The 25,307-nt window shown below is 41.1% G+C and overlaps 1 protein-coding gene across 7 annotated transcripts in view; it reads left to right on the forward strand.

Annotated features, from left to right (window-relative positions):
- Positions 1 to 25,307, forward strand: part of SIPA1L1 (signal induced proliferation associated 1 like 1) — a 520,426-nt gene that overhangs the window by 199,345 nt on the left and 295,774 nt on the right. For all 7 annotated transcript variants that reach the window (XM_027552312.1, XM_027552311.1, XM_027552318.1 and 4 more), the window contains one exon: positions 23,313 to 23,373. The gene's annotated coding sequence lies outside the window, so the exon portion shown is untranslated. The remainder of the gene's footprint in view (positions 1 to 23,312; positions 23,374 to 25,307) is intronic.

Raw genomic sequence — 25,307 nt, forward strand, 5'->3', positions numbered from 1 at the left:
GCAACCAAGAGATACCTGGTCCACTTGAAAGCCTCAGGTGCTTTTGGTGCTCTGCCATGGGTGCAGGGCACGTGCTGTGTTTTGTGCCCAGCTCTGACCAAGTGGACTACGTTCTAAGGAGAGGCCCACTCAGGAGAAGATTTTGGAAGGGATTTCAGTAACATCTGACTAGAACTATAGCAAGTGTTGGGGGGAAATGAAGACACAGCAGACATTGTAGCTGTTGTCTGGTATGTTGCCATTTATCAAGGTTGGTAGAAAGGATGCTGGTAATTAATGGGTTTCCTTTTCATTCTAAGATTTCACACTTTTTAAGATTATCTGAAGTCATTCGATATCTGCTGGAGACCCAGAGTACCCCGAGGGGGGTGTGCAGCTGATGGGAATGTCATCCACTCCTCTGCCTGTCCAGTGGCCCATCCTGTCTCCAGGCATGAGGAAGCAACAGAGGCTGGAGGACCTCAGGGCAAGCTGTGACTCCCAGCAGCCAGTGTCCTCCTGCAGATGCTTCAGGAATCCTCAGAACCTGTAGGCTGAAGTCTGAACGCCTTACGTGGCAGACAGCCATCTTGTCTCCTCTCTGTTGTGTGTAACCTCTTCTCACTCTTTGTCACTGAGCCTCGTCTGTTCCAGGGGTGTAGAAATTCCTTGTGTGCTGTGACTTCTTGTCTTTTGCTGCTCTTTCCTTTTCCTTAACTCATTTTGCCTTTTTCTTAAACACTTCTCTTTAATGCTGAATAAGTTCTTCTTTAGGACCACTTAAAGTTAGTGTCAGTGGCAACCCACTCCAGTGTTCTTGCCTAGAGAAGCCCAGGGATGGGGAAGCCTGGTGGCTGTCGTCTATGGGATCACACAGAGTCGGACACGACTGAAGTGACTTAGCAGCAGCAGCAGCAAAGTTAGTGTCTGTAGCATTTTTTTGGCTTCCTAGAGTTAGTTTGGGGCTTCCCAGGTGGCTCAGTGGTAAAGAATCCACCTGCCACTACTGGAGACCCAGGAGACCTGGGTTTGATCCCTGGGTTGGTAAGATCCCCTGGAGAGGGAAATGGCAACCCACTTCAGTATTCTTGCCTGGAAAATTCCATGGACAGAGGAGCCTAAGTGGGCTACAGTCCATGTGGTCACAGAGTGGGACATGACTAAGCGACTGAGCACAGACAAGTAAGTTACTTACTTTAGAGCATGTATCTCTGTTGCAGTATTTCTGAGATTTTTTTTGTTCAGTTGTTTAGCTTGTGGCAGACGGCCATCTTGCCTCCTCTAGACTGTAAAGTCCTTGGAGCCTGGGACTGTGAATGCTACTATATTTGACTTTTCATTGCCAAAAAGGCACTCGGTAAATGACACATCCTGGGCATTCACTGATTTTTGAGTGGATGACTTTGATTATCATTTGCTTTACCATACTGATGCCTTATTGTGGCTAAGGCGCTTAACATCCGTGAGGTACATAGTTGAGATTTTGATTGGTTGAGTAAAACTTTGAGAAGTGCAAGAGTCTGGATTTCTTGAATCCTTTATTATAAAGATGCTAGTAGAGAGGCTATTATTATATTGTGAGACATTCCTGGTTTTGACAAGACCACTTTGTGTTTTGGGTGACTTTGTTTTCAAACTCCTTAAGAGTTATCAAATTATTATAATCATGTTTTTCAGGAATGACCACATTTTAATCAGGACTGAAAAAGGGTGAAATGGGGCTAAGAGAAAATTGAAAATCATTTTTTTTTTTAGGTAATTGTGGTTAAAAAGTGATAGACATTAATAGAAAGCTACTAGCATTTGGGAATGAAGGAAATCTGTAGTAAGAAATGTTCCAAATTAAATTGGGTTATACTATGGACAATTAAAGCACAGCCTGTATTCTAATATGGTGTGGAGCTCATACTTTGCTAAAGCTAATTTTAAGATGCTATCAGACCACACTTAGTCTTGCAGGATTTGCTTTAAAAAGAGCTTCATAGTTCAACACCAGTGGTCTGCTTAAGCTAGGGTTGATCAGACTCTGGAAAACCTGATATGCTTAAAAAGAACTTTTTGAACATTGATGTCTACTAAAAAATCAGTTGTTAAGTGCAGTGAGAAATATATTTCCAAGCAGACAAGAATTTTGTAGTGTGATAAGTGAATCCTGTTCCCAGTGGCAGATTTCTAGGGCAGTTACTGTCTTCAGAAAGCTTCTTGGTGTGTCTGTGGCATCAAGACTGGTAATGGTGAAACTGATCAGATATTCCCGCAGGTGGAGCCTAAGACTTGCTACCCAAGTTGTGTTCTTTGTTCCCTGCCATCCTAGATTTCTTCAGGAAGTTTTTCTGCTGGACATTGATCCTTTTTTTCTCATAGCATCTGGCTGATTCTAAGCAAAATAGGGTGAACCTCTCCTGCTGCCCTATATAGCTTCAGTTCCTCTGTTCACCAAATTGTATCATATTCATTTCTAAATGTTGATTCATTAACAACTATTATTTTGTAGATAGAGATTTTATAAATGGGTTTAAATTGTAAGGGACTATTATTTTGTAGATAGGGATTTTATAAATGGGTTTAAATTCTTAGATTATTATAGTATCGATCTCTTGTTCCATTAATGCATTCTCTTGGAAGAGACTTGGAAGATCGATACCCAGATTTTTGTTTATAAGCAAGATCATTTCTGACTTTTCTTATCACAGAAACTCTCTGGTTTGATGGTTCCCCCTTTTCCAAATCTACTCTCAAAGTATATATGATATATCCTATGTAAAATGTTCAGTTAAAAATCAGCAGTGAATAGAATGACTGTCATCCAAAAGCAGATATTTTAGTTGAATATTTGAGTTTAAGAACTTGGATTCATTTTTTAAATAAAGTGTTATTTATTTATTTATTTTTGTCTGTGTTGGGTCTTCATTGCGGTACGTGGGTTTCTCGCTGTGGCGGCTTCTCTCATTGCTGAGCACAGGTTCTAGGTGCGTGGGCTCAGGGGTTGTGGTTCATCACGACTGAGTTGTGTCTGAGTTGCTCTAGTGCGTGTGAGATCCTCCCAGACCAGGGATCAAACCCGTGTCTCCTGCACTGGCAGGTGAGTTCTCAGCCACTGGACCACCAGGGAAGTCCCTGGATTCATATTTGAATTTAGTGATGTGGATTTGTGTTGCCAAAAAACCTAACACTTTAGGTATTTCTGAAGCTTATAGTTGAATAATATGCTCAAAGCACCTTCTAAAGTTAAGATACCTTCCTTTCTGGCTCATTAAGAAGAAAGGTAACCTGTTACTGACTTCACCCATAGATAAGTAGTAACTGGAAAGTTAAGAAAATTTGTGTGATTTTTTTCCAACTGACTTAAAAGAGGAAATTTATGTTAGAACTTGTTAAAAAATGATTTTCACCTTTTCAGTTATGGATTAGAGGTTTGGGAGGTTTCATCATGTTTTGTAACTGGACTGTATTGTATGATATGATACTGTAAAGTGTGCAAGAGAAACCACACGAGGACATAATTATATCTTGGTCTTTTTTAGAGGTGGAGCCTTAGGAAATTTTTCTCAAAAAGGATCCTTAATGATGCATGATTTCATCAAATTAATAGTACTTCAGATATTATCAATAAAGTAGCTTTGACAGAATAGCAGAGAAAAGCATGCCTGGTTTTGGCAAGTGTGAAAGTGTCGCACACAGAGCAGATGCTCGTGGTTTTATATTCCCTTGCACTGTCAGGGTCCCATTCCCTTTCTCAGTCCTGTGTGGCTCGTTTGTTGTTTACTCACTAAGTCGTGTCTGACTCTTCTGTGACCCCATGGACTGAGGGATTCCTAGGTGTCTCAGTGGTAAAGAATCCGCCTGCCAATGCAGGAGAGATGCAGATTTGATTCCTGAGTCAGGAAGATTCCCTGGAGGAGGAAATGGCAACCCATTCCAGTGTTCTTGCTTGGAAAATTCCATGGATAGGAGGAGCCTGGTGGACTGCTGTCCATGGGGTTGCAGAGAGTCAGACACGACTGCGTGACTGAGCATGTATGCCCGTGTTCAAAGTAGCATGCTGTGTGCTGTCGAAGAAGCACTGTCTGAGTCCTTCTCCCTTGTTGAATCCTGTGTAGTTCATTTCTTGCTGTTGTTTAGTTGCTAAGTCTGACTCGGCGAAACCATGGACTGTAGCTCACCAGGCTCCTCTGTCCATGGGATTTCCCAGGTGAGAATACTGGAGTGGGTTGCCATTCCGTCTTCAGCAGATCTTCCCTACCCAGGAATTGAACCTTTGTCTCTTGCATTGGCAAGTGGATTAGCCTGCCACCGGGAATTCCCCATGTAGTTCATGCTGTGATTGTTAATTCCTCTAATGTGGGCTGTGCCTTTGGACTGATAGTTGACAATGACTCCAGAGCTGTCCTGCTGTGGACTACATTAGGATTCCTTTTACTGACACCCCTCCTTTGGACTTTATCTTTAAGACCAAGACTGTGTCCTCCTGCCCCTTCCAGTTGTTCCAGAGAGTAAACTACTTGTCCCAGTAAATTGAGAGGTTTATATTTAATAAGTGCTACTACTACTCACGTGCTAGGTACTTGCCAGGTACACTTTGTATATTATTTCAGTAAAGCCTTTTTACAACTTCAAGATTAAGGAATTAGTCTGTGCATTTCCATCATGGAGGAGTAATCTGTCCAGGGACACAGTAAAGGTAAGCCTGAAACTTGGCTTCCCGTCCAGGTGTGATGACAAAGCTCATGCTTTCCCCACTGTCCCATGATATCCTGTATTTGGAGAAAGGAGCACAGTGGCTAGGAGACCATTTCTTGCTCCCTCCCTTCTAAGCGGCCAGGATCACTTTGGTCTCAGTGGGTAGATGAACATTGTTACTAAAAATATCTACTCATCATCCACCATCTCTCCATTCATCTCATAAATATTTATGGAATACGTGTAGTGTGCATTGTGCTGGTTGAGAACCTGGAGATCAGCTGGTTACCAAGCCCTCTCTGCCTTCATAAAGTGTTAGTCGCCCAGTCGTGTCCAACTCTGTGACCCCATGAGCCCACCAGGTTCCTCCATCCATGGAATTCTCCAGGCAGGCATACTGGAGTGGGTAGCTGTTCCCCTCTCCACAGGATCTTCCCGATCCAGGTACTGAACCCTGGTCTCCCGCATTGCAGGCAGATTCTCTACCAACTGAGCCACCAGGGAAGCCCCTGCCTTCATAATGCTTATATCAATTACTCAAAAAACCACTCTACACTGGGTTGGGTGGGAGAGCGTGTCTGCACTTCTTAGCCCCAGTGCCTGACTTAGAGGAAGCTCTCAACAAGTGTTTGCTCTTTTGCTCCTTTTAACCTAAGTTTTATGCCTTCAGCCAACTATTGTCCTTTGTTCATTTCTGGTTGTACTTTGAATCGTTGACTTGGATCTTTGTGTGTGTGTGTGTGTGTGTGTGTGTGTGTTTCCCCAGTTCAAGATCAGTCTCTTAATCTTTAGAAACTAGCATGTTCCACAAAGAGATTTGGTCTAAGTGATTAGTTGCTCTGAATTTGAATATTAAACAAGTGGTATGGGCTACAAACTTTCAGTTATAAGGTGAATAAGTTCTGAAGATAAAATGTATAATGTGGTGGCTATAGTTAATAGCACTGTATGGTACAGAATTTCAATAATTGAATTTTTTAAGAAGTTCTACTTTTAGGAAGGAAAAAAAAAGCTAAATATGTGAAATGACAGCTAATTAACACAATGGAAGGAATCCTTTCACAGTGTATACATACATAAAACTACCACATTGTACACTTTAAATATCTTACAATTTTAGTTGTTGATTATACCTCTTGAGTTAGAAAGAAAAGATGGAGTGATATTTTTGCTAAAAAGTTGTCTTTTAGTTCTTGTATTAGGCATTAATCCTAATTACATTGTATAGGTAGGTATACCGTTGTGTTGTTTTGAGTAGCATTGTCATGATTTACCTTATATTAAATGTGTGTTTTTTAAACGGTTTGCTATCTTTGAAAATGTGATGTAATGAGTTAATACTGAAACTCCTAAACTAGAGCATGAGCCTTAGATTTTGTTTGTTGTTGTTGTTGAGTTGCTAAGTCATGTCTGACGCTTTGCGACCCCATAGACTCAGCACACTAGGCTCCTCTGTCTTCCACTGTTTCCTGGAGTTTGCTCAGATTCATGTCCATTGAGTCAGCTTTGCTATCTAACTATAGCATCTGTTTTTCATGATGGAGAATCTTGAGTTAGTCCTATTTTTGGAATGTTTCTTCTGTAGGATATCTCATATCTTTTTGATAAATTCAAGCAATTTCCTGAGAGATTTTCAAGGTAAACTCAGTTGACAAATTTCAAAATGCTCATTTAGAACCAAGTCTGTTGCTTGAACCAGTCTTTGTATGGCTAATGAATGATTTCAGACCATATTGAAGAGAACTATTAAAAACATCAGAGATTCATTAAATGTTACCTTGGTTGCTGCTGCTGCTAAGTCGCTTCAGTCGTGTCCAACTCTGTGCAACCCCATAGATGGAAGCCCACCAGGCTCCCCCGTCCCTGGGATTTTTCAGGCAAGAACACTGGAGTGGGTTGCCATTTCCTTCTCCAGTGCATGAAAGTGAAAAGTGAAAGTGAAGTTGCTCAGTCGTGTCCGACTCTTCTCGACCCCATGGACTGCAGCCTACCAGGCTCCTCCATCCATGGGATTTTCCAGGCAAGAGTACTGGAGTGGGGTGCCATTGCCTTCTCCGTTACCTGGGTAGAAATATTCATTTTGAGAGTAGTGTATGATTCATTAAAGCAGTGCAGTTTCCTACTTGGACAAGTACCACTGACCTCTCCAGTCCTTCAAGATAGAGATTTTAGTTGACTTTGATTTTATTTTTCTCAGTGACCCCATCTGGTAATACCTATCCTACTAGAAAGTAAAGTGAATTTTCTTTCTGTTCATTTCCTGTTTTTCTCATCGTTTGGTTTTCTTCAGTGGACTTGAGTGTAACAGGTATGACTGTTTAGAGTTCTAGGAAATAGTACCCATCCGTGTGTTGTCAGTGTTCTAAGTCTCTCAGATTCCCTCTTTTCTCTGTTCCACTTGGCTAGTTTAGGTTCCAGGCATTTCTTACTGAGGAAATTGCAGCAATTTTAATATTAGCATTTCTGTATTCACTGCCTGTTCTCTTGCAGGCTGTAATGCATTCACTGTTGAAGTTTTCTTGGGGGAAAAATATGTATGTGTCTGTGTGTGTCTGTGTTTGCACACATCTATATGTACACATTTGGTTCTGATTATGACACTCCCTAATAAACCTTTCGGAGAAGGCAATGGCACCCCACTCCAGTACTCTTGCCTGGAAAATCCTATGGACAGAGGAGCCTGGTGGGCTGCAGTCCGTGGGGTCGCTAAGAGTCGGACACAACTGAGCGACTTCACTTTCCCTTTTCACTTTCATGCATTGGAGAAGGAAATGGCAACCCACTCCAGTGTTCTTGCCTGGAGAATCCCAGGGACGGGGGAGCCTGGTGGGCTGCCGTCTATGGGGTCGCACAGAGTCGGACACGACTGAAGCGACTTAGCAGCAGCAATAAACCTTTGGTAGTTTCATTGCCTCTAGGGTAACCTAGGCTCTGTAGCAGATTGTTTAAAACTTTGTGGAGTGGTTCTAGCCTTTCATTGTGAGCAACCCCTCAGCCCTCCTGCCCCTTCCAGTTGGTTCCAGAGAATGAACCACTTTCTCTGCAGTTTGTTGGTAGTCTTGCTTTGTTGGCATTATTTGCCAGGTGTGGTATTCAGACTTGGTTTGATGTAGGCAGCCTTTTAAATGTATAAACCACTGTTTCATCTTGTTTGAACATCTTGTCTAAGTAAATGATGAGGCAGTTCTATCTAAGGTGCAGTTTGTTTTCTGCTTTACAAGGTGTGAAAAATTCCCACAAAGAATATTTTTTTTTTCTTGAAAGGCTTTTGGTGTAAATGGAATTAAATGACTAAAATTCAGTTCTTTAGATTAATTTGTTGAAGGTTATTATTTTCCGATTTAGGTAGTATCTGAAAGTTCTGAACTATTTTTGTATATAAAATTAAGCTTTCTAATTCATTGTTAGAATTGTAACATTCTCTTTTGCTGTGATAAATGTTCATTTATTTGTAACGGTGTGAAGTGATGGGTGGTAACCAAACTTAACATGGTAATCATTTCACAATGTATACATGTATCAAATTATTACATTGCACACCCTAAACTAATATCATGAAAAAGTGAAAGAATGAAGGTGTTAGTCACTCAGTTGTGTCCAACTCTTTGCAACCCCATGGGTTGTAGCCTGCCAGGCTCTTCTGTCCATGGAATTCTCCAGGCAAGAATCCTGGCGTGGGTAGCCATTCTCTTCTCCAGGGGATCTTACCGACCCAGGGATTGAACTCAGGTCTCCTGGCCTGCAAGAGGATTCTTTACTGTCTGAGCCACCAGGGAAGCCCCAAACTAATACAGTGCTATATGTCAGTTGTGTTTCGGTAAAACTGGGGACACACACACACACACTCTCTCTCACTCCGCTCACCTGCCTTTCTCTGTACAATGAACAGAGCACAAAGCTTCATAAGGCATTAATACCATCATAAGTTAAAAACAGTAGTCACTTATATTTCAACTGTCTGATAGAATAACAGGTCCTCCAAGTTTCATTGGAATGCTTACTTTTCTTTATTTAAAAGCAAATGTCCACAACACAACAGTAACTTTGAGTGGCTTGCTGTGTGCTGATAACCAGCACAGTCATAGGATGATGAGAGTCAATGGCCATCTCTGTAGTCATTTGATGATTGATCCCTCACAAGTTCATGGATGCCAGAAACGATGTTGAAGTAGGCATCTGGCTCCCTGGCTTTGTAAAGGATGAGGTCAGAGCTAGAAGACAGCCATTGAATGGACAGTAAAGCCAATTCATCTCCTGTGGCTCTTAGGGAAAATTTCCAGCAGCCTGTAGAGTTTAAGTGTTTCTCTGTATGTTCGATGTTTAAAATGTGTTGCCACGTTTTTGTTTACTGAAATGCCATGTGCACAGCAGCCTTTCCTGCCCTTATCCTCCCCCTGATTTCTTTTATTCTGCCTCTTCTTTGCCCATTGGAAACTAATTCGTTGTTCTTGCTGTTGAGTTGGCCTTTGACCTACATGTTCTTTTGCCATCCTTGAATTTGTACCTGCCAGCACTTTGGTTTATGTTACTGCTGTTTTTGCATCCTCTTTCCCGCCCCATGATTTAGGTTGTGAACTTTTTGAAAAGAAAGTCTGTATTTGTACTTACTATCGTGAAAGTGTGGTTAACGAGGCCTGTGTGAATAGTTTGGTAACTACTGTTGTCTCCTTTTTCCCAGATCTGGAATAAGTTGCCATCTTTAAAATACATAACATGTAAGGAGGCATTTTTGAGAGACCTTCACATGTGTGATGAAAAGTGACTGAATATAACTCTGTGTGTGTGTAGATGTATGTATCTCTATTTTGATGTTTCTCATCTGTACATTTTGTGGGTCATCTGTCTGCATCCCTCTTATCTTGGATGTCTTTCTTAGTTCCAGAGAGCTTTCCCATGTTCTTCTCTCCATGATTTTCATATTTTCTTCTTGATTTTAATTTTCAGAAGCACCTCTTTACCAGCATGATGTACCTGCTGTTGTGTATATGTATATTGAATTTGAAAAATATTATCCAAAAGTAATCTTAGTCATATGGTTCTCATACCCCACTTCACCTCCTTTCTAGAGAAAGTTGCATAAATCTTCACATTTATCAGTTTATGCTTCATTTAAATAGTGGAAGCAATATCCTTTTAATTTTGCGTAATTTCATTTTGAGGTCATAGAAGATGAGTTTACTGGTGAACCCTCCCCAGCTGCGTGGCGTGTTTGCCTTGACTGTCCCTGTTTGCAGTCAAGTTGCCCCTCTGCTCACACCATCATGTTTTCCTGTTGACCACCTGATACGATGACTCCGAAGTGGCCCTTTTTATTCTAAGATGAAGCTTATGTCCCTTCATTACACACACACACAGCCTGCATGTTGCAGTGAAGAGACTGTTTGGTTTCACATGAAGTCAGTAAAAGGAGACAAAAGTGATATATTTCTAACTTTGTCAGAAGGCTAAAAATTCCTGTTTTGGAGGTTGGCTTTTAGGGATGTAAATATAGTCTAAAATTTTTCTAAATTGACATTTGAATGGCTTACTTAAATGTCACTTAAGCTCACTGCAGCTCTGTTTACAATAGCCAAGACATGGAAGCAACCTAAGTGTCCATTGACAGATGAACAGATAAAGAAGAAGTGGTACATATGTACAATGGAGTATTACTCAGCCATAAAAGAGTGAAATCATGCCATTTGCAGCAATATGGATGAACCTAGAGATTGCCATACTGAGTGGAGTCAGGCAGAAAAAGACAAATACCGTATGATATTTATACATAGGATCTAAAACAAAATGAACATACAAAACAGAAATAGACCCACAGAAATAGAAGAAAAACTTATTTTTTTTCCCAAAGGGGGAAGAGGGGAGGTAAAAGTAGGAGGTTTGAGATTAACACATACATCCTGTGCGTGCTCAGTCGCTTCAGTCACGTGCAACTCTGTGACCCTGTGAACTGTAACCCGCCAGGCTCCTCTGTCCATGGGATTCTCCAGGCAAGAATACTGGAGTGGGTTGCCAGGCCCCCTCCTCCAGGGGATCTTCCTGACCCAGGGATGGAACCTGTGTATCCTGCGACTCCTGCATTGCAGGTGGATTCTTCACCACTTAGCCACCAGAGAAGCCCAACACATACAGCCTACTATATATAAAACCTGGAGGAGGAAATGGCAACCCACTCCAGTATTTTTGCGTAGAGAATCCCATGGACAGAGGAGCCTGGTGGGCTACAGTCCAGTGGGGTCGCAAAGAGTCAGACACAACTAAGTGACTAGTACTATATATAAAATAGATAACCAACAGGGACCTACTACTTCATAATACATGGAATTTTAATTTTACATCATTTGACCCTCGTGTAATCTTATGGGTTAGGTGGGAGAGGGATTTTCTTCGTTTTACAGAAACTTAGTAGGATTCCTTACATGTCACTAAAAGATGACTCCAGGGTTTGACTTTAGGACTTTCACTCCTAATTCCATGCCTTTTATTCAGCGCTCTGGTATTTTCCCATGTTTATCTGGAAATATTTCAGTACTTCGTATTACAGTAGTTATTCATTTATTCAGCAGAGTTTTATTGAGGGCACAGTTTTAAGTTCTAGGCCTTTATGGCTGAATCTAAAGACAAGGTTTCTACTCTCAAGGAAGACTGTCAGTAAATAAGTTGATGAGGTAATTATTGTTCCTGTAATAATAATGATTAACACATAGTAGGTGCTCAATAAATGTTTATCGAATGAGTGAGTGAGCAGAGTGATCAAAAGGAAATAAATGAGTGTTGCATTGCATATGGATAGATTACTGAAGGAAGGAAGGTCTTTCTGGGACATGACATCCAAACCAGGGAAAGAGCATTTCAGATAAAAAGACCAACACAGGCAAAGACCCTGAGGCAGCAGAGAGCTTTTTTTTTTTTAAATTAATTAATAATTTATTTTATTTTTGGTTGCACTGGGTCTTTGTTGCACACGGGCTTTCTCTGGTTGTGGCAGGCGGGGGCTACTCTTCATTGAGGTTCGCAGGCTTCTCATTACAGTGGCTTCCTTGTTGCAGATCCCATGCTCTGGGGCACGTGGACTTCAGTAGCTGTGGCTTGTGGGCCCTAGAGCAGGGGCCCAGTACTGTGGTGCCCGGGCTTAGTTGCTCCACGGCATATGAAATCTTCCCAGACCAGGGATGGAACCCATGTCCCCTGCAATGGCAGGGAAATTCTTATCCATTGCACTGCCAAGATAGTCCAAGTTTGACTTATTTACGAGGATGCCAAATATGGCCACATGAAATCAAAGAGAAAGGGATCAATTACGTAGGGCCTGGTAGACCATGGTGAGAAATTTGAGTTTTATTGTAGTGTCGGGAGACAGCTTTCCATGTGTCTCATGTTTCTGCACTGTCTACCCTTGTTCTGGATGGCCTTTTCAAGGATAATTTGTACAGTCATCAGCCTTGGAAGATAGAGTATGTCTCTCTCCAGAGCAAATAATCAAGCAACTGTTGTCCAGTGGAGTAAAGACACCATCTCCTTCTAGGGAAAAGGTCAGATGGGCTTACTGCCCATTGTTAAAGACTTAGGTTCATTAAACCCAGGGTTCTTCTCCTGCTAAACAGCCCACCGCTGTGCAGGTGTCATCTGGCCTTCTTCGCGTTGGTTACCTCGTGGGAAGCTGATCCCCCAAATGCTGAAACTCTGGCTATTTCTGTTGCTATGGGTAATGAAGTCCTGTCTCTGACCCAGGAGTCTCCTGTCTTCTGCCAGCATCCGTACCACTGTGCAGGCTAACTCGTTAACTTGAAATTAGGGCAAAATCTTACACACTTCACGTTTCTTAGCATCTCAGAACGTGAAAAGTCCTGGGGGATTTTCAGCGGAGGAATCAAATATAGTTCAAGTTTTTAAAAAGTCAGTGTGACCACTGTGGAAAGTAGTCATGGGTAGAAGGATGAATGAGGAATCTGGGGCAGCTGTCTTGAGAGAACAGTGGCTGAGACCAGTGTGGTGGCCGTGGAGGTGGGGAGGACCGAGGAGTTCCAGGTGGTCTCCAGGAGGTGGGATTTATAGGTCTTGACAGCAGGGATATGGGATGTGAAAGAAAGGGGTGGGGAATAAATTCCAGGTTTTTGCTTTGAGGAAAGGAATAGATAGAGGTAACTTGAACTGAGATGGAGAAGCTTCATGATGGTGATAAGCCTGTAAAAGGACTTATTTCTCTTGTCATCACCCCTTTAGCCTTTTTTTCCAGTCACTTTATTTGCTTGACTCTGTATAGAAGTTTTATGCTTAGAGTTATAGGGAAAGGAAGAATAATAACTTGTTTGTACAACTTAGGATCCAAGAACTACTGATATGTACTTTCCTGGGAAGAACATTTTTCTTGTGTCTTCACCAATTGTCAAGTTTGTTAACGTTAAAAAATTCAAGTTCTGTAGTCCCTCAATAAGTGGGTTGTCTCAGTAACAAGAAATTAGGTTAGCTTTGGAGGATTTATTTTTCAAATAGGCATTTTGATTTTTACCCAAAATTCATTGTCTGCGAGTTTACAATGAAACTTTTTAGTGTGTTTCAAGGTTTTCTCTTTTTGATGTTAAAGTAACACAGTTTTTTAATATGTATTTTGGGCTTTTCTCTTAATTCTCAAGGATAATGACTGCCCGCCTTGTGATCACATAAACTTAATACAATAGGATGGGAGAAACAAGTGCCTGTGGATTAATTTATTTAGTTTGTCATTCTCGGTGAAGAATTCCTTGGGATAACTTCTTGTCTCTCTAATGTCAGATGTGGATTTCAACAGCACCGGATTGCTTTTTATAAAGAAACTTAAAAAAAGCCTTGGCCCTAAAAAGTTCTTTTAAATGCCTTTCCTTTTCAGCTAGTGGGATTTATCTTTGTGTGTGTGCTTTTCACATGCTTATTGTATTTACAAGATGATTTTACATTTCTTAACCTTTTTGTATGGTGCACAGTTTTACACTGCAACACAGAACTTGACTGAATTTTGAATTATCTTTGTACCATCCACCACATGTCCTCCTGGGCTTCCCTGGTGGCTTAGCTGGTGAGGAATCTGCCTGCATTGTGGGAGACCTGGGTTCAGTTCCTGGGTTAGGAAGATCCCGTGGAGAATCGAACGGCTACCCACTCCAGTTTTCTGGCCTGGAGAATTCCATGGACTGTATGTATAGTCCATGGGGAAGAGTCGGACATGACTGAGTGACTGAATAACAACAACAACAATAATTTATACTGTACAGTGGAAAAACTTAACTGCAGTTTAAAGATAAACTTAGAAAAGGTGAACTAAGATCGCAAAATCATTAGCGATGATCATAAGACTTCTCCAGGCAGTGTGACTTGTTATTAAAGACATCAGTAGACTCTGGAAATGCAGTTACAATGTAGTTATTTCTGACTTTTTGAGAAGATAAATACAGTATCTTTTGTTTGTTTTCTTTTTATGGAGACCCATCTTTTGAGGTTTTTACTCCCCGCCCCCACCTCCCTCACCCCTCTGCATGCTGACCCCAGGTAGTAGAGTGTTATTTAGGCTTCCCAGGATGTCTTCGTCCTTCTTTTTGGAATAGTAGTATTCTCCTTTCCTATCCTGTGGTATAAATTCTTTAAAAGGACTTGACATTTTATCACTGATTTGACATTTCATGGCTTGCACTAAGTCATATACAGTTGCACCATATTTAGGCTGTGGTTGGAATTTCATGAATAGATTGCTGGTCATCTCTCTCTTGTCCTCTGATTTCAGAACAAAACCAAACGTCAGTTAGTAGTAAGATTTTACCAGGGCCCTCTGAGGGCAGGTTTTATTAGGTGACTGAATTGAGCCAGCATTTGTAAGCCTATGGAATGTGATGGAAACTCTTCCCTAAAGGATTGCACTACCCTGGCAGTTGAAGTCTCAAGTATGGTGCAGATTTGTGCCCCTGCCTTCTGTCCTTGCCTTTAGGAAGATTTTTAACACCTCTGGTTTTGGGGCTCTGTTTCTCCTATACCCTGAAAACCATTCTGGAAATGGTTCAGAGGCACAGAAGGAAGGAGTCTGACCCTGAGAGTCATTAACTCCATTTCTCCTGCCCGTGTTCTTTCGTCTGTTTGAGGAATAGCAGAGGGCTCCGTCGAAAGCATTCAGGTCAGACCTGGCTTTGCATTTGAGCCCTTGTTTGTTTGTTGTGTGACCACAGGCAACGTGCTTAACCTTTTTACGCCTCAAAACTCAAATGTACAATTGAGGATGTGCTAAACCACTGTGCTTTGTGGTTTGGTGAAGCACCGTGGTGTCTGTCAAGAAACTTGTGCTCAACGTTGCAAATTCACACTAAGCACTGGAGCCAGGTCAGTACTCGAAGTTGCTGGGTGTCCCTCTGGGATCCCACCCTCCTGCCTCCTTTGGAGGGGACCACTATCCAGAATTTTATGTTCAGCACTCCCTTGCTTTTAAAAATAAGTATATCTGTACACAATATTGTAGTCCCCCCTTATCTGAAGTTTCTCTTCTTATGGTTCTAGTTACTTCTGATTGGCTGTGCTCTGAAAATATTAAATGGAAAATTCCAGAAATCAATATTAAATGGAAAATTCCATTAAATGGAGAAGTTCATCAGTTTTAAATTGTACACTGTTCTGAGTAACGTGATGAGATCTGGCGCCATCCCGCCCTGGATATGAACCATCCCTTTGTCCAGCAAATCTCTGCCTGTTAAAATCACTTTGTAGTCGTTGCAGTTATGAGATTGACTCTTGTGAAATTGCAGTGCTCCTGTTAAAGGGTCCCTTATTTTACTTGATAATGGTCTCTAAAGTACAGAAATAGTGATGCTGGCAATTTGGATATGCCAGAGATGAAGGGCTTGCCTTAAGTAAAAAGGTGAAAGTTCTTGATGTAATAAGGAAAGAAATACGAATTGAAGATTTGTGGCAACCCTGTGTCAGGCATTTGCTTACTTCGAGTCTCTGTGTCATATTCTGACAATTCTCAAAATATTTCAAGGATTCCACCAGCAAAAGACTTAGGATTCCCTGAAGACTCAGATGATGGTTAGCATTTTTTAGCAATATTTTAAAATTAAGCTATGGTAATATATGTGTTTTTTTTTTTTTTTTGACATAATGGTATTGCACACTTAATAGACAACAGTATAGTATAGATATAACTTTTATATGCACTAGGAAACCAAAATGTATGTGATTCCTTTACTGAGATACTCAATTTATTGCAGTGGTCTGGAGCTGAATCTGCCGTATCTCCAAGATGTATCTGTATGGGGTCAGTACTATCCATGGTTTCAGGCAGCCACTGGGGGTTGTGGAATGTGTCCCTCGAGAATAGAAAGGGACCACTGTGTGTTTTTAGCTTTGCCTGTTTGGGCTCTGTGAAAATGTTGTCTCTGAAGGGTGCTGTATCACTGCCAGTGAGTGTAGAACTCTTGGATCTCCACCCATCTTTGCTGATGGGCATGGAGTTGGGGTTACAGTTTTTTTGTGTGTGTGAGGTGTCTGGCTGGTGTAGGGTCATTTTTAATCTATGATTTTTTTTTCCTTTTTTGTCTATCCTAGGCTTCTCTCTTACTGGCCTTTAGAGCAAGTCTTCTGATACTGGGTCAGAGGTAGGGACAGTGTGTGACATCCCTGGAGGATGAATCCAGTAAGGAAATAGAAATTGATAGGAACCAGATATACCATTTTATAGGAAGAGAGAGGGGAAAACCAGGACAAATCTTACAGTATTGGATTGGAATTCAGGGTGTCTGTATGAACGCAGGGTTTTCAGTAGACATGGATATAGAAAGAAATGAAGAAGTAAGTGTGTGTGCATTTAAGTGTGTGTTTTCATTCACTTAGATGACCTTGAAATAGTGATAATACAATTGCAGTATGTGCACCCTGATCTTGGTTTCTAAATACCATTTTTCCCCACTAAAATGGTTGAAATTATCAGACCTAAAAAAACACTTTTTGGTAACTATCATCAAATAATTCATTGGGCCAAGAATTTTCAATGTACAGCAATCAAGTATTGGGTAAAATTTCGTTGAGAATTAAGATATATTATACAGTCTGAAAATATCACCTCAAAAATACTTATTAATTACAAAGAGGAAAAGAGTCACTTTACAGTGGGGAAATCTGGCAGACAGCACCCTAATCAAGTAATTTAAGTTTGCACTACCAGTCAAGGGGAAAAAAAAATGGAAATAGCATACCACCTGGTAGGGTATAAGAAGAAGGAACTCTTCTCTGGTATTCCTGCTGAAAAGTCATAACTTGAGACTAGTCATCAGGAAGTTATCAGACAAACCCAAAGGAAGGGACATGCTACAAACTGGCCTGACATCCTCAAAATTGTTGAGGTCACGAAAGTCAAGGATAGTGTGAGGAATTCTCAAATGAAACAGAGTATCGAGCTTTGAAAAGTCAGTGCAGTGTGACATCCTGGATTGGATCCTTTTACTAAAATGGACACTATGGGGTGAGTGGAGCAAGTCAAGGCTGGTCTGTGGATTAGGTGACCATACTGTGGATTTGTTGACTGTACTGTTAATTTCTGAGTCCTGATGGTCGTAGTTATTGCAGGTTTGGAGGAGAATGTCCTTGTTTATAGGAATGACTCACCACACTCTGTAGGGGTGATGGACCATGATGTTCGCCGTTTACTCCCAAGTGGGCTTCCCTGGCGGCTCAGACAGTAAAGCTTCTGCCTGCAGTGCAGGAGACCCGGGTTCGATCCCTGGGTCGGGACGATCCCCTGGAGAAGGAAATGGCAGCCAACTCCATAACTCTTGTCTGGACAATCCCATGAACGGAGGAGCCTGGTGGGCTACAGTCCATAGGGTCGCCAAGAGTTGGACATGACTGAGCGATTTCACTTTCTTTCTCAAGTGGTTTAGGGAAATTAAGTTATTCTAGTCTTGCAGCCTTTAAAAAATTTTTTTTGGTAGGTTGGCCTGAGATTATTAAAGAGAAGGAAGAAGACCTCTCCTGTGAGTTTACTTTTTCAAAACTGTTAGCTTATCAAGCCAGTCATATGTAAGGCTGAAGAGATTTCCTTTCTTGTTCTGTCTTGTCTGGCAACTGCCCTTCCTGTGCAGCTTCCTGTCCTATCTCCATTTGTCTTTTGGTATTCCGGTTTGAAAATATTCACCATCATCTCCTTACTATGTTCTTTTCCCGGTTCATTATTTATTTCTCTTCACCAGGGAAAGTATGATTTGCAGAAACTTTGCACTTCACTGTGTCGCAATTCAATGATAATGCTGTGTTTAATTTCAACTTATTTTCTGGGTACTGTTCTTTTCTCCTCAATTCTCTGGTAAGCTGCTGAAGCTTTTTGCTGCTGCTTTTTTACTATACTGCCTCTGCCTTAGTGCTGAGCATGTTCATGTTCAGACTTTTAGTAAAATGTATTAGGCTGGTTGATTGCTGTCTTAGAATTTAAGTATTCAGAAAGTATAAGCAGGTTTAGGGGAAATTGACGAATTCAGTGCTGTACTGATCCACAATCTAGCTGTCTTATGATGTGTATGTTAGTGGTTAGCCCCCAGAGGTTTAGGATAAAGGCCCTAGTCTAAAAATTTGTGTGGTTCTAGATAGGAGTAGGATGCTGTGGGGGAGAGCGTTTATTGTCAGAGCAGCCTTTTAGCTCAGAGAACATTCCATGTAAGTTATCTATTTGATAGAATCTGCCCTTCCTCCTTAGTACAAAGAATCACAGTGTAAGGCCTTGAATTGTGCACGCCCCCGCCCCCCACCCCCGCCCCCTGCTTTCTTTGGTGGAACTAAATCCGTCATAGGGCTTGTTTTCCTTAGATAGGTTGGAGGACAGGCTTTTCTTCAGCAGTTACACTAATTTTCATATTTCTCAGAATGATCGAGGAAAAAAGCTTTTAAAACCCAGAGTGGTAGTTACATTGCACTTAGAACACTCCCACACATGCAGGCTTTTCTTCAGCATGGTTTTTTTTTTTTTTTCCTTGCTGCTTTTATAGTGTAGGTGGCCTTCTTTGGATTGCTTTGACAGGAAATTGAGCAACTTTTCTTTTTTGGAACAGAATATATTTTACTGCTGAGAGAGAAAGAAAAAAAAAAGGAAATGTTTATGTTTTGAAATTTAATTATGGATTTTTGTTTGAAGGCCGATTTAAATCTAGAAAAATGAAAGGAGGGCTTAAATTTTAGATTGTGCACTAATATTTCTGAACCTTCCTATTCATTTTTGGATTTTCCTTTCTTCCCTGGAGAAAGAAAGGAAGACCCCCAAATTACTTTGCTTCATAAAGCTGGAGCCATGATAAAATAAGTTTATCACTACTGTTCTGCTTTTGTCTGAAGCTCTCTTCCTTCCCCAGTGGTCTTCTTTTGTAGGGGAGGTAGGATGGGCTCTACATTGAGCTAACAGGCATCTTGAGTCTAGACTGTGTGTGAGCCCTACCTTTGGGAAAGCATGTCATTCAGCAAAGCTTCGTCATCATTTGGCTTGTTCTCGGATGCTCACGGCTGGGTGGGGAGCTCCAGATTGGAACCCTGCCTCTGGCACACATTCTGCCTGGACCCCTGGACCCCCTGGTGCTTTGAGATAGGAATACCAGTCTACCCACCAGCTATCCAGGTGCTTGCTGCCTGGGGTGATTTGGGTGAGTTTAATTGAGTAGTTCCTTGATAGCACTGGGGACTCAGGGGAAGAAATCAGACTGTAATTAGAACTTATGGAAATGTTGTCCAGTTGGAATGCAGTAATTCTGGTGGAATCTTTCTAAGTGTGTTTGGAAATCACCTCCTTTCACTTGAGTTTGAGGTTGGCATGTTTGTTCATGTAGCTAAGTAGGTTATAAGTGTCAGGTATGTTTTGTTTATGTAATTAGCTGGTTATAGCTTATTAATTAAGATAAAAAAACAGTACATATTTCAAATATTTCAGGCTTCCTTTCCCATTCTAGGTGCAATTTGTAGGGCAGGCACGTAAAAACTGCAATTTTTATTATCTGGGGTATCTCATGCTCAGAATATTCTTTATAGGTTCTTTTTCCCACAGTCTTTGTCTGATGTTTATACCACTGGTTACGGTAGGGTAGGAAGGACCCGTTGCAGGGTTTTCTGGAACTCTGTTCTGCTGTATTATGTAAGATCATAGTGCCGGGACATGGTAAGCCCTCAGCGAGTGTTGTTTTGAATGCAGTTAACATAAGTTTTGAAGTCCCTTTATATTTGTCGGAATGAGTGATGGGAGTCCAAGGTGACAGGTTTGGAAGAGGAACTTACCACCTTGTCTTCAACAGGAATTGGAAATATCTGTGAGTGAAATTAAGTTTTGATTCTTCTTATTCTTCTAGTCTTCCACTTTATATGTTTAGGAACAGGGTTTGGAAATTAACCCAGTTTGAAATAGTGTTCACTTCCCCAAACATTAAAAAACAGATTTCTTGGAAGCTCTTTTGGACATGTATAGTCTGACTTATTTTAACATTTTTAGAAATAAGTATGTACATGTACTGCCTTCTCCCTGGTGGCTCATACTGTAAAGAATCTCCCTGTAATGTAAGAGATGAGGGTTCGATCCCTGAGTCGGGAAGATCCCCTGGAGAAGGGAATGGTTACCCACCCTAGTATTCCTGCCTGGAGAATCCCATGGACAGAGGAGCCTGGTGGACTACAATCCATGGGGTTGCAAAGAGTCAGACACAACTAAGTGATTAACACTTTTCACTTTTTTCACTGTGGGTTTTAATGTTGGGCATGTTAAAGTGCTGCATTCAATGTGCCAGCAAATTTGGAAAACTGAGCAGTGGCCACAGGACTGGAAAAGGTCAGTTTTCATTCCAATCCCAAAGAAAGGCAATGCTCAAGAATGTTCAAACTACCACACAACTGTACTCATCTCATATGCTTGGAAAGTAAGGCTCAAAATTCTTCAAGCTAGGCTTTAACAGTATGTGAATTGAGAACTCCCAGATGTTCAAACTGGATTTAGAAAGGCCAGAAGAACCAGAGATCAAATTCCTAACATACATTGGATCATAGAAAAAGCAAGAGAATTCCAGAAAAATATCAACTTCTGCTTCATTGACTACCCTAAAGCCTTTGACTGTGTGGATCACAACAAACTCTGGAAAATTCTTCAAGAGATGAGAATACCAGATCATCATACCTGCCTCCTGACAAACCTGTATGAAGGTCAAGAACCAACAGTTAGAACTAGACGTGGAACAACAGACTTGTTCCAAATTGGGAAAGGAGAATGTCAAGGCTGTATATTGTCACTCTGCTTATTTAGCTTCTATTGCTGAGTATATCATGTGAAATGCTGGGCTAGATGAATCACAAGCAAGAATCAAGATTGCAGGGAGAAATATCAATAACCTCAGATACACAGATCACACCACCCTTATGGCAGAAAGTGAAGAAGAACAAAAGAGCCTCTTGATGAAAGTGAAAGAGGAGAGTGAAAAAGCTGTCTTAAAACTCAACATTAAAAAAATGAAGATCATGGCATCTGGTCCCATCACCTCATGGCAAATAGATTGGCAAACAATGGAAACAGTGACAGACTTTATTTTCTTGGGCTCCAAAATCACTGCAGATGGTGACTGAAGGCATGAAATTAAAATATGCTTACTCCCTAGAAGAAAAGCTATGACCAACCTAGACAGCATATTAAAAAGCAGAGACATTACTTTGCTGACAAAGGTCCATCTAGTCAAAGCTATGGTTTTCCAGTCGTTACATATGGATGTGAGAGTTGGACCATAAAGAAGGCTAAGCACCAAAGTTTTGATGCTTTTGAACTGTGGTGTTGGAGAAGACTGTTGAGAATCCTTTGGACTGCAAAGAGATCCATCCAGTCCATCCTGAAGGAAATCAACCCTGAATATTCATTGGAAGGACTGATGATGAAACTGAGACTCCAATACTTTGGCCACCTGATGGGAAGAGCTTAATCCTTAGAAAAGATCCTGATGCCGGCCATTGGGTCGCAAAGAGTCAGACACGACTGAGCAGCTGAACGACAGCAATGTATGTCTGATGCCTGCAGCCACAGGAGATGTCTTGTGATTCTGGTACAGTTTATATATAACTTACATGAAATGACCAGTGAGAGGGTTATGGAATTTCTAAATCATCAGAGTATTTGGTTGCTTTGGAACAGATTTCTCTATCTCATCACTGTTGGCATTTTGGGCTGATTAAGTGTACTGTCCTGAACCTTATAGATTGTTTAGCAGCATCCCTGGCTTCTACTGATTAAATCCAGTAGTATATATCCCCTTCCTCTGTTGTGACAACCAAAAATATTTTCAGACATTGCAGGATGTCCCTCAGGATATGGAACTGCCCCTTGTAGAGAACCACTAGGCAAGTCTATCACCAGCTACATCAAAATCACCTTGTGGGGGGCACTTCTTAATCATAGAGTTTCCGGGATTTCTCTGCAGACTCCCTGATCAGATTATGTGGGGTGAGGTCCTGGACTGGCAATCTACGTAGAGGTTGAATAGCCAGGTTTAAGAATTTGTTATGTAAAATGACAAAAAGGAACTTATTTACAATACAGAAAGAAAACAGAAAGAGACTCTCAGGCTTAGGAAATGAATTTATGGGTTGCTGGGGTGGGGCACGGGGGATAGATGGTTAGGGAGTTTGGGATCAGATCAGATCAGATCAGTCGCTCAGTCGTGTCCGACTCTTTGCGACCCCATGAATTGCAGCACGCCAGGCCTCCCTGTCCATCACCAACTCCCGGAGTTCACTCAGACTCATGTCCATCGAGTCAGTGATGCCATCCAGCCATCTCGTCCTCTGTCATCCCCCTCTCCTCCTGCCCCCAATCCCTCCCAGCATCAGGGTCTTTTCCAATGAGTCAACTCTTCGCATGAGGTGGCCAAAGTACTAGAGTTTCAGCTTTAGCATCATTCCCTCCAAAGAGATCCCAGGGCTGATCTCCTTGAGAATGGACTGGTTGGATCTCCTTGCAGTCCAAGGGACTCTCAAGAGTCTTCTCCAACACCACAGTTCAAAAGCATCGATTCTTTGGCACTCAGCCTTCTTCACAGTCCCAACTCTCACATCTATACATGACCACAGGAAAAACGACTAGACGGACCTTTGTTGACAAAGTAATGTCTCTGCTTTTTAATATGCTGTCTAGGTTGGTCATAACTTTCCTTCCAAGGAGTAAGTGTCTTTTGGTCATGTACAAATTGCTGTATTTAAAAAGGATAACTAACAAGGACCTGTTGTATAGCACATGGAACTCTCTCTTCTCAATGTTAATATGACAGCGTGGACGGGAGAGGAGTTTGCGGGAGAATGAGTACATGTGTGTGTGTGGCTGGGTCCCTTCACTGTTTGCCTGAAACCATCATAGCATGGTTAATCGATTATACCCCAATTTTGTGGTGTATAAATGTAAATTTTATATTATACAATATAAAAAGTTCAAGAAAAGGAATGTTGTGTAAATAGAATTGGCTATTGGTTGGCTTAAATTTAGATATGTTGACTGCACATAAAGAGATTACAAATTAAAGAGGGTTTTAGAGGGAAAGTATAACATTTCACAGCTATGACTTGATTGGTAGCTGTGATTTCCCCCTTTATTACTATTTTCAAAATTTGAGAATAATCTGATCATACTGAAGTTCATAATTATTTTACTCTAGGTTTTGTGAGAATACCTCAAGTTGGAGTTGGAAGGAAGATTTACCACGACTCATGAATCAGGTGAGTTGGTAGATTAGTTACAAAGGATCATTGAACTCAGAATTTATTGTTAGAAAACCTGCCACTTACAGCAGACTTTTGATTTGGTAAATGTGGATTGTATGTCTTTCCCCACTGTTATTTCCTCCTTTGGTAGCTGAGAGGCAGAAACGGGGAAGACAGGAGACTCTTGTGCAGTTTTTAGTCATTAATTTCTGAAGTCAACATTTTTATCATTATAGAGTAAATTATTTTTCCGGCAACTTAGTAATATTTTTGTTACATGACTATTTTCATTCCATCAGCATTTCAGAACATCTCTGTTTCTTAAAATTTGACAGGAGGTTGTACCCTAACCTGCGTCTAAATAAGAATCGTGTTAACCCCGATGCGTTAGTTTATCATTTGGAACACCAAGCTCCTGAAAAATTAAGAGATGGCTGGATGATCTGTTGGATTGACATTTGCCATTGATTCAGAGTGATTGCATTTGTTTACTGCTGGCTAGAGACCCAGTTCTATCCTGGGCTTATCCCAATGTTTAGTGGATATTTTTCGAATGCTTTATTCAGTTGTCAAGGGACATTCTCATTGAACAAAATAACAGGTTAATTTGATAGAGACTTTTCTGTAGGCTGAAATGCTGTAATATGCTAAGCTCCTAAATTCAGATAAAACAAGTGATTTGGCATTAGGTAGGCTGCTTTGGTTTTGTTACTTTGTACTTAACCCTGCTTTTAGCCAGATGCTGAAACAATGAGTTTGGAATTTTTTTACCAGCTGCTTTGTCATAGCAAATTGCCTAAGGAGCCAGCTCTTCTGGAGTACTGCATTCTATGAAGGACGGTCAAGGTTATCTGAGCATCTCACCTCTGCAAACCTTTGTGCAGAGCTGAGGGCTTCTTTTCAGATGCCCGCTGGGTAATTGGAGCACTGATTTCAAAGTGGCTTGCTATTTCTGACCTTCCTCAAATTTCAGTAAGAGAAAGGGGAAAATGATTATCTCTAAAAATGTTTTTCAAGTACATTAGGACACTTTCCTGTTAGCATTGATTTGACCATTCCCAGAATCATTCTGTAAGAGGTGGGACTCCAAAAAAGATTTTTAAATCTCGGTGATTTTTAACTGTTTGAAGAGCTCGAGTTTTTTTTTTTTTTTTTTTTAATCAGTAACACAACTGAAAAACTACTTTTGAGAATGTAGCTCTTTGGAACCATCAAAAACTGCTGAATGGTGAAGCAAACAGCCTGCAGGGTTGCTCCATGTAGGGAGCTGTAGCTCATGTACTTTGCCAAGGACAAAAAAAATCAGTGCATGTTGTTGAGTGCCCTCTGATTCTCGCCTCAATCTTGGAAGTTCTTTTTCAAGATTTACTTTTTTTCCCTCCTCAGTACCTGTGTACTTTTGAACTGTGCGTCTTCAGTGCACTCCATGTATGTCTTAAAGTATTTTAAACACTCTTAAATAAGGATCAATTCCTGGTTGGTACACTTGAATATGACAGCTAGTGAAAGTATTAAGTTTGAGAGTTACTGTGAGGCCAAGCTTGTGTAGCTTTTATGGTGGAGCAGCCACACCTGCCTTTTGATTTCAGTTGAATTTTTAATGGTGGTAATATCTGATGATGCTGGTACAGGACATCTGTTAGGTGAGGTGGGAGAGTCTTCGCTTATGCATTCATACATGCTGGAGCTGCTCAGACGGCAGAGGGGAAGGAGCCATGATGGAACAGTTCTGCAGACCTACTGGTGGCCTGACGGTGGCTTTCGAAATCCATACTCCTTTCTTAATTTCTATTTAAGGAATATCCAAACCATTCCCTTTCTGCAAGGTAAAAATCCAAAAAGGCAAAAAATACCCAAGAAAACCCAAACTCACAATACCTTGTATTTTATATGTGGTCCTGTATGTATCTTGGAGAAGGAAAATGGCAACCCACTCCAGTATTCTTGCC

This window comes from Bos indicus x Bos taurus, chromosome 10 (genome assembly GCF_003369695.1).
Source record: "Bos indicus x Bos taurus breed Angus x Brahman F1 hybrid chromosome 10, Bos_hybrid_MaternalHap_v2.0, whole genome shotgun sequence".
Taxonomy (NCBI): domain Eukaryota; kingdom Metazoa; phylum Chordata; class Mammalia; order Artiodactyla; family Bovidae; genus Bos; species Bos indicus x Bos taurus.